The 14862-nt window shown below is 47.6% G+C and overlaps 1 protein-coding gene and 1 pseudogene across 1 annotated transcript in view; one reads left to right on the forward strand and one right to left on the reverse strand.

Annotated features, from left to right (window-relative positions):
* Nucleotides 1-14862, reverse strand: part of LOC126481402 (proton-coupled amino acid transporter 1-like) — a 277953-nt gene that overhangs the window by 108163 nt on the left and 154928 nt on the right. The window lies entirely within an intron of this gene.
* On the forward strand, nucleotides 9577-9694 carry LOC126482422 (5S ribosomal RNA; annotated as a pseudogene).

Here is a 14862-nt window from a genome sequence, read left to right on the forward strand (position 1 = left end):
CCTTGTGAAAGGTTTGCCGAGCCACGCTAACTCCAGTGCAGTGGTTCAAATGGTTCAAATGGCTCTGAGCTCTATGGGATTTAACATCCGAGGTCATCAGTCCCCTAGAACTTAGAACTACTGAAACCTAACTAACCTAAGGACATCATACACATCCATGCCCGAGGCAGGATTCGAACCTGCGACAGTAGCGGTCGCGCGGTTCCAGACTGAAGCGCCTAGAACCACTCGGGCACTCCGGCCGGCCCGAGGCAGGATTCGAACCTGCGACTGTAGCGGTCGCGCGGTTCCAGACTGAAGCGCCTAGAACCACTCGGCCACTCCAGCCGGCCGAGTGCAGTGGTCAGCTGCGGTAGGTTTCCCAGCTGAGGATCCACAGTACGAACAGCTCGGTCGAGGTGGTCTCATAAATTCTAGATTTGGTTTAAAGACGAGGAGTTTTGTGGCCAAGGTAGCATGATAAACTCATCCTCGCGCTCTTCGAACCACGCACGTACACTGGGAGCAGTGTGATATGTTGTCCCGCTGGCAGAAGCCACTGTGCCGAGAAAAAACAAACTGCATGTAGAGGTGGATAGATGCATACTTGTGTTGTTCCATTGTGGCTTCCGAAATGACGAAATCACCAACGGAATGCCACGGAAACATTCCACAGGTCGTAACGTTCCCTCCTCCGGCCTAGACCCTTCCGACGACTGTTGCACGGTGATTGCTTTCAGAAGTTTCATGCAGATGGATCATAAAACGTGATTCACTTGAAAAAGACTATCTGTCGTCACTCATTGGAGGCCTAGTTGCGGTATTGGTTTGCAAATTCGAGCTTTCGTCTCCGATGAACAGCAATCAGCACAGGTGCATGAACCAGGCGCCTGCTGTGGTGGCCCATACGCAATAATGTTTGCTGAATGGTCGTTGTGGGGACACTGTTGATAGCCCCTTGATTCACCTGGGCGATCAGTTGCTCGACAGTCGCACATCTATCCGCCCGTATACGTCTCCGCAACTGCCATTCACTCGTGTCGTCAATGGCACGTGATTTACCAGAGTTGCCTCGGCGCCAGTTTTGTATAGCGCCATTTTGCCATTCACGGTATAGTTTAACCACAGCGGCGCACGAACAGTTTACAGATTTAGCCGTTTCGAGAATGCTTCGATCCTTGGCCCAAAAGCCAATGATCATAGCATTTTGGACCGCTCCGTTTGCGCATTACAACAACGGCTGCACTGTTTTCCGTGTCTCATCGCATCGCGGCACTGAGGGAGAACCCTCGACTTGAGACGGATGTCCTAGTGTGGGAGCGCTTCGCCTTCCTCGTGGTGGTGTGGTGACAGTAGTGATGTGGTGGGGAGAGCTTGACGGTGTTCAAGGTGTAGATTTTTTTCTTTTTTAACCCAAATACGGCAGAGGAGAGAGGGAGAGGATGAGTGGAAAAACGAAAGGCGTTATGTGACTGGCCTGGTAGTGGGTTTTATTTATTTATTTTGAAAAAGAGAGCCGGCCGGAGTGGCCGAGCGGTTCTAGGTGCTTCAGTCTGGAACCGCGCCACCGCTATGGTCGCAGTTTCGAATCCTGCCTCGGGCATGGATGTGTGTGGTGTACTTAGATTAGTTAGGTTTAATTAGTTCTAAGTTATAAGGGACTGATGACCTCAGATGTTAAGTCCAATAGTGCTCAGAGCCATTTGAACCATTTTTTTAAAAAAGAGAAAAGGACAGTAGAAGAGACACTAGGAGAAGCGAGGAAACGAAAGGCTCAGTTGACAACCCGGGTAAACGACGAGAAGAAAGGAAGTAGAAGAGAGAGTGAGAGAATAGGGAAACGAAAAGCCGTAGTGAGTGGCCGTCGACGATATGACTGTGGGGCAGACATGAGTATCTTGAAGGGTGGCGATGGAGAGAGTTGGGGAAGGGAGTGGTGTTGGAATATGGTCCAGGGAGGGGGAGTACTATTTATGGGAGTGTAGGAGGTAAGCAGAGAAGGAAAAGGGGGAGGGGAACGCCCAAAGGGGAATCGGCCAATGGGAGGGGTTGGAGAAATGGGCAAGGAGGGGGAGGGGACGACGAGCTCAGAGGGCTTAGTGGAAAAGGTGGTCAGGCCAACGGATGGTGGCCAGTCGATGGAGGTGTGTGCCAAGGGAAAGGATTAAAGGATTATTGGAGTGACAGGAATGTTGGTAAAAGGAAATGGCGGAGGAGCGAATACGAATTTTAAGGAGGAGGAAGCCGGCAAGGTGGTGAAGGTCATTGATAGGGAAACGGAAGGGGAGGTGGAGGGCAAGCTGGAGACCACGGTTCTGGACGGTTTGTAAACGATAGAGATGGGTGGGGACGGCATTGTCCCACACGACAGAAGCATACTCTAGGATGGGGCGGATCAGGGACGTGCAGAGTAGGATAGCAAGAGGCTTTGGAAGGGAAGAGGTAGGGTTAATGAGGGGGTAGAGCTGGCCAAGCCGTCCTAAGGCCTTCCGCGGCATGTCCTCAATGTGGGGACACCAGGTGAGAGTCCTGTCCAGGGTGACCCCAGATATTTGGCGGTTCTGGCCTAGGGAGCAGGGGCATCGAGGACAGTGATGGGAGGGGGGGGGGGGGGTAATTTACTGGCCATCTGCGCCGACAGAATTGAACGCCAAACGCCATTTCCTGGCGTATTCGACGAGGGAGTCAAGGGAATGCTGGAGCCATTGGCGGAGGAGTGCCTTACTCCGGGAACGTGCAAAGACCGCAGTGTCATCCGCGTAGAGGGCGAGATGCTCCCGACGTTGAGTGGGCATGTTGGCGGTGAAGAGGCAGTAAAGGACCGGTCCGAGCACGCTGCCTTGTGGAACACCTGCCCGGATTCGACGCCTGGTGGAGGTACCGCCCGGAATCCTGACGTGCAACGTGCGACCTTCTAAGTAGGTGGCAATGAGGCGGACATGGGACACGGAGAAGCCGTGCCCGAATAGCTTAAAAAGCAGCCCCTCATGCCAGACCGAGTCGAATGCCCGGGAGACGTCGAGGAGGACGGCCACGAAACTGTTTTTTCGCATCCATCCGGACACGCTTTATATACCCCCCTCCTCCCCTCCACTGCTCTCTGTGAGTTGTCATTGCAAGCTGACGTCGTAAATAGGTGGCGGTCACATTAGTGAGACTTGACCTTGCATTTTGCCCAGCCGTAAAAAAGTGTCCGACATTTCTTTCCCGCGTTCCATTCGCAAATTGAGTAAAAATGAGGGAAAATATACTGGTACACTATGTACCCTACGCTACAGGCTGTGCGAAACTGGTGGTTAAGTGGGAGAGGTGGGCAGTTCCGCCGGCCGCGGTGGTCTCGCGGTTTTAGGCGCGCAGTCCGGCACCGTGCGACTGCTATGGTCGCAGGTTCGAATCCTGCCTCGGGCATGGACGTGTGTGATGTCCTTAGGTTAGTTAGGTTTAAGTAGTTCTAAATTCTAGGGGACTGATGACCACAGCTGTTAAGTCCCACAGTGCTCAGAGTCATTTGAACCATTTTTTGGGCAGTTCTGTGGGCACTCATAAGAGGTGAGCTCCGGAGCTGTGTTCTCGCTCGAGATGGAGCTGTGTACTGTCCTTGACAGCCAGATACCTGTCGTCAAGTAAACTGCGGTACTACAGATTCGGTCATGCGCGGTTAAAGGAGGCGTAATTCGGCCGAGTGCTCATCGAAGGAAGACTACCGGCATGTAGGGAAAACATGGAAAATCCGAATGGCCTGATGAAGATTTGAACCGCATTCCTTTCGAACGCAAGTCCTGTGTCTTAACACAGCGCGGCATCCCTCGGCCATAATAATGATTCAAGTTTACACATTTGCTTTCTGCTTTCCGTTTTAGACATTTGTTAACTTTTATCAACAGTCAGAACCGGCTTTCATTCACAGTGAGATAATGGGTTTCAGTGAGGACACTTCTATGCTCTCATCTCACCAAACCTATAACAAACAACTGCACTCTTGGTTTTAGTTACTTTTCATGATCATCTTTGTGATATACCTGAGCTACCCCAATAGAACTCAAAATACTTTGACTGGTCACCCAGACAAGACGATATTTGAATTAATATGAATGATTTAAAACATTAATGTGAGTACAAAGATTAGTTTTCATACACACTGCCTAGACAAAATGCAATTCTAGACTCTGTTTCTGCCAATCAAATGCTGTCATTTAATATGAATGACCATGGCACTTCAATTAAGTTTCTTTCTGCTAATGTTGTCACTTTTTTGTGTTTCTAGCACTACCAACTTCTAGTCAGTCTGGTTCAATCAATATGATCACGATATGTGTGCATAAGGAATCGACAGTTTGTCAGACACACCGTTTTGTGTTGTTAATTATGGAGACAACTTGGCTTCAGGCTAAATTAAAAATATACAGAACATGGAATGATTTTGGATCTTGTCATGACGACAATGAGCTCGTTCGAGGTTCGAACTCGAACATAATGAGACAAAGAAGTTTCATCAGATGAAGGTGGACAATGAAAGGTAGAGATTCGTTAAAGGGGGGGGGGGGGCGATCTTGGTTACTAGTTGAACAGCACATGGTGTGTATTTAACAGAGCCTCAAGTTCGAAATAGTTAATTTTTCAGTTGTTTGGCCATATTATCCGTAGTTAATTTATAATTCCTGAGGGTATATTCGTTCCGTCGTTACAACTACAAGATAATGCGTGTTCTTTTTCTTCACTAGATCCATTTCGCTTTTCTTTCTCATGTAATTTTTCAATCGTTTTATGAATTGTCTGGTTTCCAATATTTATTTGGTCATTGAGCAAGTGTTTGTTTTGTGTTAATGAAAAAAAGAGCTTTATCCATCCTAGACCCTCTCCCACCCAATCCTCCCCCCTCTCAATTTCATTTCACTTCTCGCTCCTCACCATTTCCTCCTATTCACACTCCATCACACTAGTATACACTTATGTCCACTCATCATTGCTTCTCTCCCCCCTACCTAAAAAAGAGGCACTCCATCACTATTCCTTGTTCAGTCTTGTACAGCAAATAAATATATAGCAACATAATGAAATAGAATAACACACGTACAATTAACTAAAAAAGAGGTCAAAGACAGACTAGTGGCAGTGTCATGCTGATAATGCTACAATACACGCTTAGAAGGGTAAAAATAAACAGTAAATAGTTGTGTGCGAAAAAGTGTGATATGTAAAACGTAAGAAATGCGTAGTTCAGCAGAACAACGAAAAATTAACCACAGGTATCAATGTCTAATGAAGAAAGACACCAAAGATATGCCAGCACACTGCATTCCCGATGTAGGCGAGAAACGAAGCAGAAATCAGTAAAAACGAATATATTGTTAACTGTTTTTTTATCTTAAAAACAAATCAGATTGTAAATATCTTTAATTACAAGCCGCTGATGATGCTCTACCTCAATAAAGCGAGACTCGTCTGGTGAAAAAAAACCAGGCGTTTTCACATAAACAATAAATTAATGTCAGGAATTCAGATCATCCGCACGTTAACACGAGACCACAAGGATAAACTGTGAACGAAAAAAAAATGTTACCGATAACAGTTCTGGATTTGATAATCCGCTTATGCAAGCATATCTTGTTACTGAATTGATTAATTAAAAAAAAAAGAAACATTTGAATATACCGCATAGTGACTGTTTCATGTAGGTGAAACCGATCGAGATACATTGAAATTAATGGGATGGTGCTAAAAGTAAATGAAATTAAGTTATTAATAAAAAAAAAAGTTATTTTCGTGCAGTTCTATTCTTTTTCACGTACTGTTCACGCAGCGAATAACCGACTTAACAACCAGTGATAAAAGTGACTTCAACAAAATGACAGCCACAGTTTGGTACGTCAACTCTCGAAATACACTGCAAATGGAAAAGTTCACCGACATAAGCGGCTTTGACAAAGGCCAATCGGCTGTGGTCCGACGCCTGGGAACGAGGAAATCGAAAACGGCGAAGCAGGTTGGTTGTTCGCGTTCTACTGTCGTGAGTGTCTGTGCCAAGTGGTTAAAGGACGACAAGATGTTGAAAGTCCACATCTCATCTCAGAACGTGTGCATCGGAGGCCTGCCCGTTCTGCAGAGCAGGATAGGCTGCGATCTGTGGCATAGCTCACGACAGAGTACAGTGCTGCTGCAGGCTCAACTTTTTTGGGGCACGCCGTTCAGGGCACGATGTTGAATATGGGGCTCCGTAGCAGAGGGTCCTACACGTTACCGTGTTGACCCAATCTCATCGCCACATGCGATTGCACTGGGTACATGACCATAAAGGACTTGACCCTGAGTACTTGGACATGTGTCACCCGGAGAGATGAATCAGGCTTCTTGTTGCACGAGGTTGACAGTCGTGTCAGGTGACCCTATATGCCGTCATCCAGGCGAACAGTTGTTCGAAACGTGCACCGCGCCACGGACTAGGACTGGGGTGTTGGAGGGTGAGGAGGTGTGATATTCAGCCGGGGATTCTGGCATCTGTGGTTGTAGTGAAAGCACGACAGATGTGAACTGTTGAACATTAGCACGAACCACCTACGTCCCTTCATGCTTGATGTCTTTCCTGGAGGCGACGAAATCTTCCGGCATGTTAACGGCCGTGTCACAAGACTAGAATCGTACTGCGGTAGTTTGAGGAGCAAGGTAGTTAACTCACGTCTTGTCCATTAGATTCACCTTATCTAAACTCGATGGAACACATCTGATACGCAACAGGGCACAAGTTCTACACTCACAAGCCACCAGTCCCCAATTTACGGGAATTGCGTGACCTGTGCGTAGTTGTCTGGAGCCACATACCTCCAGGATGTTACTGACAATTTGTTGAATCCATGCCACACAGTATGGTATATTATTATTATTATTATTTTTTTTTTTATTTGTTGCGGCCCGCTACGAAAAATCCTCTCCTGTGCCAACCTCTTCATCTCAGAGTAGCACTTGTAACCTATGTCCTCAATTGTTTGCTGGGTGTATTGTAATCTCTGTCTTCCTCTACAGCTCCCTGTAATACCATGGAAGCTATTCCCTGCTGCCTTAACAGAGATCCTACCATCCTGTCCGTTCTTCTTATTAGGGTTTTCCATATATTTCTTTCCTCGCCGATTATGTGGAAAACCTCCATTTCAAATGCCTCTGTTCTTTTCTGTTCCGGTTTTCCCATAGTCCATGTCTCACTGCTATACACTGCTGTGCTCCAAATGTACATTCCCAGAAATTTCTTCCTCAAATAAAGGATTATGTTTCATGCTAGTAGACTTCTCTTGGCAAGGAATACCCTTTTTGCCACTGCTTGCCTGTTTTTTATGTCCTTCTTGCTCCGTCCGTCAATATTATTTTGCTGCCTAGGTACCAGAATACCTTTACTTGATCTACTTCTTGATAACCAATTATGACGTTAAGTTACGCGTTGTTCTCGTTTCTGCTACTTCTCATTACTTTCGTCGTTCTTCGATTTACTCTGTCAGTGTTCTCTACTCAATAGACTGTTCATTCCATTCAAAAAGTCCTGCAATTCTTCTTCCCTTGCACTACGGATAGCAATATCGGCAGCGAATCGTATCATTCATATCCTTTCAACTTGAATTTTAGTTCCACTCTTGAACCTTTCTATGGTTCAAAATGGTTCAAATGGCTCTGAGCACTATGCGACTTAACTTCTGAGGTCATCAGTCGGTAGAACTTAGAACTACTTAAACCTAACTAACGTAAGGACATCACACACATCCATGCCCGAGGCAGGATTCGAACCTGCGACTGTAGCGGTCGCTCGGTTCCAGACTGTAGCTCCTAGAACCGCACGGCCACTCTGGCCGGCTGAACCTTTCTTTATTTCCGTCATTGCTTCTTTGTTGTATGGAGTGGCCAGCAGGGGCGAAAGAGTACATCCTTGTCTTACACTCTTTTTAATCCGGTTACTTCGTTCTTGGTTTTTCGGTCTTACTGTTCCCGCTTGGTTCTTGTAAGTACTGCATATTACCTGTCTTTCCGTAAACCTTTCACCCATTTTTTTCAGGATTTCCATCACCTTGCACCATCTGACATTGCCGAACGTTTTTTTCTGGTCGTAAGATCCTATGATTGTGTCTTCTGTTGTCAACGGCAACGTCAGAATTGCCTCTCTGGTGTCTTTACCTTTCCTAAAGCCAAACTGGTTGTCATCTAACAGACCCTCAATTTTCTTTTCAATTTTTCTGAATATTATCCTCGTTAGCAACTTGGTTGAATGAGATGTCAATTTGATAATGCGATAATTCTCGCAGTTGTGAGTTCTTGCAATCTTGGGAATTGTGTGGATGAAGTATCGACATGAATAAGAATTTTGTTGCCACTTGCCGCAGTGATTTTAGAAATTTCGATGGAATGTTATATATCCCTTCTGCCTTATGTTCAAATGGTTCAAATGGCTATGAGCACTATGGGACTTAACTTCTGAGGTCATCAGTCCTCTAGAACTTGGAACTACTTAAACCTAACTAACATAGGACATCACACACATCCATGCTCGAGGCAGGATTCGAACCTGCGACCGTAGCGGTCGCGCGGTTCCAACCTGTAGCGCCTAGAATCGCTTGACGACTCCGGCAGGCTGCCTTATGTGATTGTCTTCTTAAGCGCTATTAAAGTCCGATTCTAATACTGAATCCACTATCTTTTCTATACTGATTCCTTTTCCTTCTTCTAACACAGGTCTCCCCCCCCCCCCCCCCCCCCCTCTCGTAGAGGCACTCATTGTACTCTCTCCTCTGCATTTATTAGTGGAATTCCCACTGGGTTCTCTGTGTTACCGCCCCTTGCCTTTAATTTCACCGAAGGTTGTTTTGACTTTTCTATACGTCGAGTCAGTTTGCTTGCGGCAATCATTTTCTTTTCTATTTCTTCACATTTTTCCTGCAGCCATTTCGCCGTATCTTCGCTGCTGTATGGCTTTCGAAAGATGGACCAAGACGGTATTAAGCAGGTGATCGTGATGTTTTGTATCAGAAGTGTAACAGCTAAGCAGAGTACACAATCTCGAGGCCAGCTGTTGTATGCCGTCACGCAGATACGCAACAGATACGTCACCAGATCGCTGAATGAACGCAGCTACGCCTTTACGGCGCACCTACCTCACCGCTCGATGCTTAGGACACTATGCACGTGGCAGCCTGAAACGGACGGTACATCAATTACTGTCTCGCCCTAAACGAGCCGGAGCATAGTCAGTATGACGATGAGGCCGGAAACTGAAGCAGGCGACACCCAGCGAGCGCGCAGTCGGGCTGCCGCGACTGCGCCGTGCCGGCTGCCGCTCGGTGTGTGTCCTTTCTGGGCGCCAGCACGCAGGATACGGCCGCCTGGCGTCACATCCGGTGGCGGAGGCACAGAGCTCAGCCGCGCACTCTTTCTGCGTTCTCGGTGTTCCGGCCCCTTTTTCCTGACAAAACTGTAAGTAACCACGGCAGGCCCCTACTGAATACAAGATTTTAGAATCTGGAGGAAGGAAGTTAGAGTTTAACGTCCCGCCGATACCGTGGTCGTGGAGCACGAGTTCGGATTACGAGAGGATAGAGAAATAAATCGGCCGTGCCCTTTCCAAAGGGCAACGGCCTTGCCGCAGTGGATACACCGGTTCCCGTGAGATCACCGAAGTTAAGCGCTGTCGGGTGTGGCCGGCACTTGGTTGGGTGACCATCCAGGCCGCCGTGCGCTGTTGCCATTTTTCGGGGTGCACTCAGCCTCGTGATGCCAGTTGAGGAGCTGCTCGACCGAATAGTAGCGGCTATGGTCAAAGAAAACCATCATAACGACCGGGAGAGCGGTGTGCTGACCACACGCCCCTCCTATCCGCATCGTCAACTGAGGATGACACGGCGGTCGGGTGATCCCGATGGGCCACTTGTGGCCTGAAGACGGAGTGCTGCTTTCCAAAGGAACCATCTCGACGTCTGCCTGAAGAATCGTTCGTACGAGAATTTGGAAGTCTTCCGTGGATAAGCGTAATCAGCCTTTAGTACGCTGAAAACCACAAGAAGCAATGTATTGCAGTATCATCGACCGCACACGGGGCGTCGCGTACTGCTCATATTTCCACAGAAGACATTTAAATAGGCCGCCGCGAGCCACTGCTATAGACGGCTTGTCATACACAGCGAAGACGCGCTACGTACGCCAGCAAAGGATGTCCAATTCACATCCCACCACTGCCTGCAACTGTGACTGGACCGCGGGTCTTTTTAAACCGCCGCGCCCGGAGCTCCGCCTCTCCTCTGCTGTGGCAATGTGGCGCAGACTTCCACTCCTCTCTCATTTTATCCGGTACGCTTAGTCTCCCCCGCCCGCATCCTCTACCAACTTACAAAATTCCCGAGCCTACTCTTCCGTCGGGAACACCTCCGAATATCCTGTTACCCGTAAACTCGACACTATGCACCCCCTAGTATCCCACCTGCTCACTGATCCTGGTACTCTGACGCGCCTCTAGCAACGCATTTCCCCCAACAATACACCTGCACACCCTCAACGTCATCTCCCAACGAAACTTTAATCGTCTTTCCTTACCTAACTACGACATCCGGCACGGTATATACCCGGCCCATAAGATCTAGAAGATCCCTGCCACCCATCCCTTGTCAGGGCTCCCTTCCTCTCCAATTCTCTCCACCCACTTTCAAGTCTTGGTTCGGAACTACATGCCTCTCCACTCTTCCCCCATCCCTCCTCCAAACATCCATCCACACAAATCCCCGCCTACGCACTACCTTTAAATGCTACGTTCCCGTGATACCCTTATGCTTGGCAATCTACATCGACTCTTCTCGGTATCTATTTTAATGAGTCAACACACAGGCCCTTCAGTTTAACTTTATGCAACTTCCTATCTGGTTCCATTTATTCGTATGTGACACTCATTTGCCATTCATCTTTGTCTATATTTTAATTAATCACCAAATCAATCTTTTATACTTGAACTTTTGAAACTGACTATCTGTCTTTTTATTGTACAAATCTTTTATTTTTGTCAGCCGCCATGTCCAGCATTTATATTATGTTTTTTACAATTTTAATCTCACGTCGGGGAAGGGCATCAAATTATATCTGTTGACAGTCCACCCCCCTGCCCATATGGGGTGACGGGCGGGGGGGGGGGATGAAATAACAACAGAGGAAAAAAAAAAGCTCTGCCTCCGATTATCCTCAGAATACTCTCAGATGACGCAGAGCTTACGGCTGCTACTGGATATTGAAATACACTCCTGGAAATGGAAAAAAGAACACATTGACACCGGTGTGTCAGACCCACCATACTTGCTCCGGACACTGCGAGAGGGCTGTACAAGCAATGATCACACGCACGGCACAGCGGACACACCAGGAACCGCGGTGTTGGCCGTCGAATGGCGCTAGCTGCGCAGCATTTGTGCACCGCCGCCGTCAGTGTCAGCCAGTTTGCCGTGGCATACGGAGCTCCAGCGCAGTCTTTAACACTGGTAGCATGCCGCGACAGCGTGGACGTGAACCGTATGTGCAGTTGACGGACTTTGAGCGAGGGCGTATAGTGGGCATGCGGGAGGCCGGGTGGACGTACCGCCGAATTGCTCAACACGTGGGGCGTGAGGTCTCCACAGTACATCGATGTTGTCGCCAGTGGTCGGCGGAAGGTGCACGTGCCCGTCGACCTGGGACCGGACCGCAGCGACGCACGGATGCACGCCAAGACCGTTGGATGCTACGCAGTGCCGTAGGGGACCGCACCGCCACTTCCCAGCAAATTAGGGACACTGTTGCTCCTGGGGTATCGGCGAGGACCATTCGCAACCGTCTCCATGAAGCTGGGCTACGGTCCCGCACACCGTTAGGCCGTCTTCCGCTCACGCCCCAACATCGTGCAGCCCGCCTCCAGTGGTGTCGCGACAGGCGTGAATGGAGGGACGAATGGAGACGTGTCGTCTTCAGCGATGAGAGTCGCTTCTGCCTTGGTGCCAATGATGGTCGTATGCGTGTTTGGCGCCGTGCAGGTGAGCGCCACAATCAGGACTGCATACGACCGAGGCACACAGGGCCAACACCCGGCATCATGGTGTGGGGAGCGATCTCCTACACTGGCCGTACACCACTGGTGATCGTCGAGGGGACACTGAATAGTGCACGGTACATCCAAACCGTCATCGAACCCATCGTTCTACCATTCCTAGACCGGCAAGGGAACTTGCTGTTCCAACAGGACAATGCACGTCCGCATGTATCCCGTGCCACCCAACGTGCTCTAGAAGGTGTAAGTCAACTACCCTGGCCAGCAAGATCTCCGGATCTGTCCCCCATTGAGCATGTTTGGGACTGGATGAAGCGTCGTCTCACGCGGTCTGCACGTCCAGCACGAACGCTGGTCCAACTGAGGCGCCAGGTGGAAATGGCATGGCAAGCCGTTCCACAGGACTACATCCAGCATCTCTACGATCGTCTCCATGGGAGAATAGCAGCCTGCATTGCTGCGAAAGGTGGATATACACTGTACTAGTGCCGACATTGTGCATGCTCTGTTGCCTGTGTCTATGTGCCTGTGGTTCTGTCAGTGTGATCATGTGATGTATCTGACTCCAGGAATGTGTCAATAAAGTTTCCCCTTCCTGGGACAATGAATTCACGGTGTTCTTATTTCAATTTCCAGGAGTGTACATTACTAGTGGAACAGAGAGAGACTCAAGGATACAAAGTACGCTTTACACTGAGTATACTGCAAATAAGTGCATTTATGTTTTAATCGTTTCATAATGTTTGCATTTTCTAGGGAGTTCATCCATCTTGTTGCACTGACGGACACAACATACATTTCTGGCGACAAGTTTGTGATTACTGATGACTTCGATCCACGGAAGAAGATTCTTCATCTCTGCATACTGAACTAATAAGCATTTTTTTCAATGTCGGTGGAACTAATTGAAATTTTTCTCTTGTAAGAGCATCCAGGTGAGGATCGTGTCGAAAATTCTTCATTTTTTTCACTATTCTTACAGCGTTCCTAAATTTGTTATATCTAATCTTGAAGTGATTTAAATTTTGTATGCAGTGGGAACTTTTGAAGACTAACCACTCACTGCAACTTGTTCAGTTTTAGAGCCAACGAATCCAAACATTTCTAGCGAGTGTAGCCAGACTGGTAGAAGTGCAACAGCTGCAGACCTCTTTGTAAAGGAGGGCATGAGACACCGAGCCATTTACGCTACAAATTCAAGTGCTCCAAAGTTCTGTGTCAAGTATTATGTCACACATGATCGCAAACACTGCTTCTTATGCCTAGTGGAATGCCGACACTGTCACAAGTCAGGACACAGGCAGCAAGTGTTCCGCTAAAGAAGCGCAAAACAAACTCTGTTCTCCTTCAAACTAGATTTCAGCAAATGGAGATTAATATCATCTCACATTCTGAATCTTTACCCGCTGCTCCTGGCAATACTCACAGGAACACAACTGAAATCAACTCTCTTCAAATGCACAATCAGCAAAAGACTCTGTACCTCGCGAAACGGGTAAAAGCAGTCCCCTGAAAACCAGAACTGACAGTTATATTCAGAAAACAAACCGCAAACTATTCTTATCTTTAGCGATTTGCGATCAGTCTTCACCATTTCATTTAGATACTAGTGCTTCAATCACATCTATTAATCAGACTACTTATGAGCAGCTGGGACGCCCTTAGCTGCAAAAATCAAGTCTGCGCCTCACAACCTACAACGGTGGAAGTATCTCTGTTCTTGGGACACACACTCTGCAAACAAACTATCGAGGTACGACTGCACCACAACGCTTTACAGTACTTCAATAGCGGTCGAGTCCCAAAATTTTTTGTCACGGATGCGCTTGATTTACCTGTATTAGGTATTCAGGACCATGTCCTTGCTATTAATACGAAAATTTCCCATGCTATCATTCATTAGCTGTGTGAAAAATTTGAATGGGACATGCAAAGAATATTCAAGCGTGCATTACGTTCAGAGACAATGCTCAACCGAAATGTTACCGTGCATGTCCGTTGCCTCACGCCATTCGCGATGAAGTCGCTTCTCAACTCAACAGATTAGATCAGACTGGTAATTTGAAACCCATTTATGCCTGTCAGCGGGCATCAAGGTTACCACAAGAAAATTTAAAGGGAAAGTCAGACTTCGTGCCGACTTAAAAGCAAGAACTATCATTCAGACGGCTATTGATTCTTTCCCGCTCTCATGTTGTGAGGAGCTTACGAATCGCCTTGTAGGTAGACGTTTCTTCTCTAAAAGTCATTTAGCCGATGCTCTCCTTCAACTTCCATCCGGTAAGGAAGCGAAAAAAAATCTGTGGTGTTCAGTACACAAGTCGGCTTCTATATACACCAGCGCCTACCCTTTGGAAGCACATCTGCTTCTACTGCGTTATTTCAGCGCTTTCTTGAACATGTGACGACGAAAGTTCCGCTGTGCTCCAATTATTTGGATGATGTCATTGTGCCCAGACACCAGAACAGCGTCTCTAAAAACTGGAGTGTCTTTTCCAAGTTTTAACCGACGTAGGGCTTAAGCATAATTTACAGACGTGTTTGTTTATCTATACTGAAACTGAATATGAGGGACATCGCATTGACGCCCACAGCGTTTGTCTCTATACTAAGCATGTAGACGCCATTCGAAGATTGCCCTCTCCTAAAAATGTACGAGAGTTACAGGCAGTTCTAGGAAAACCGACCTTCTACCCCAAATTTATTCCGAACGCACTCCTTTGCCGTTCCTTTCCAATGGACTGCAGAATGCGAACAATAAATTCAAAATTTGACAAATTCATTGCCTAGTCACCCATGCCTTATTCACTCTGATCCACAATCACCAGTAGTGTTTGCAGTGGATTCATCACATG

Source organism: Schistocerca serialis, chromosome 5, assembly GCF_023864345.2.
Source record: "Schistocerca serialis cubense isolate TAMUIC-IGC-003099 chromosome 5, iqSchSeri2.2, whole genome shotgun sequence".
Lineage (NCBI taxonomy): Eukaryota > Metazoa > Arthropoda > Insecta > Orthoptera > Acrididae > Schistocerca > Schistocerca serialis.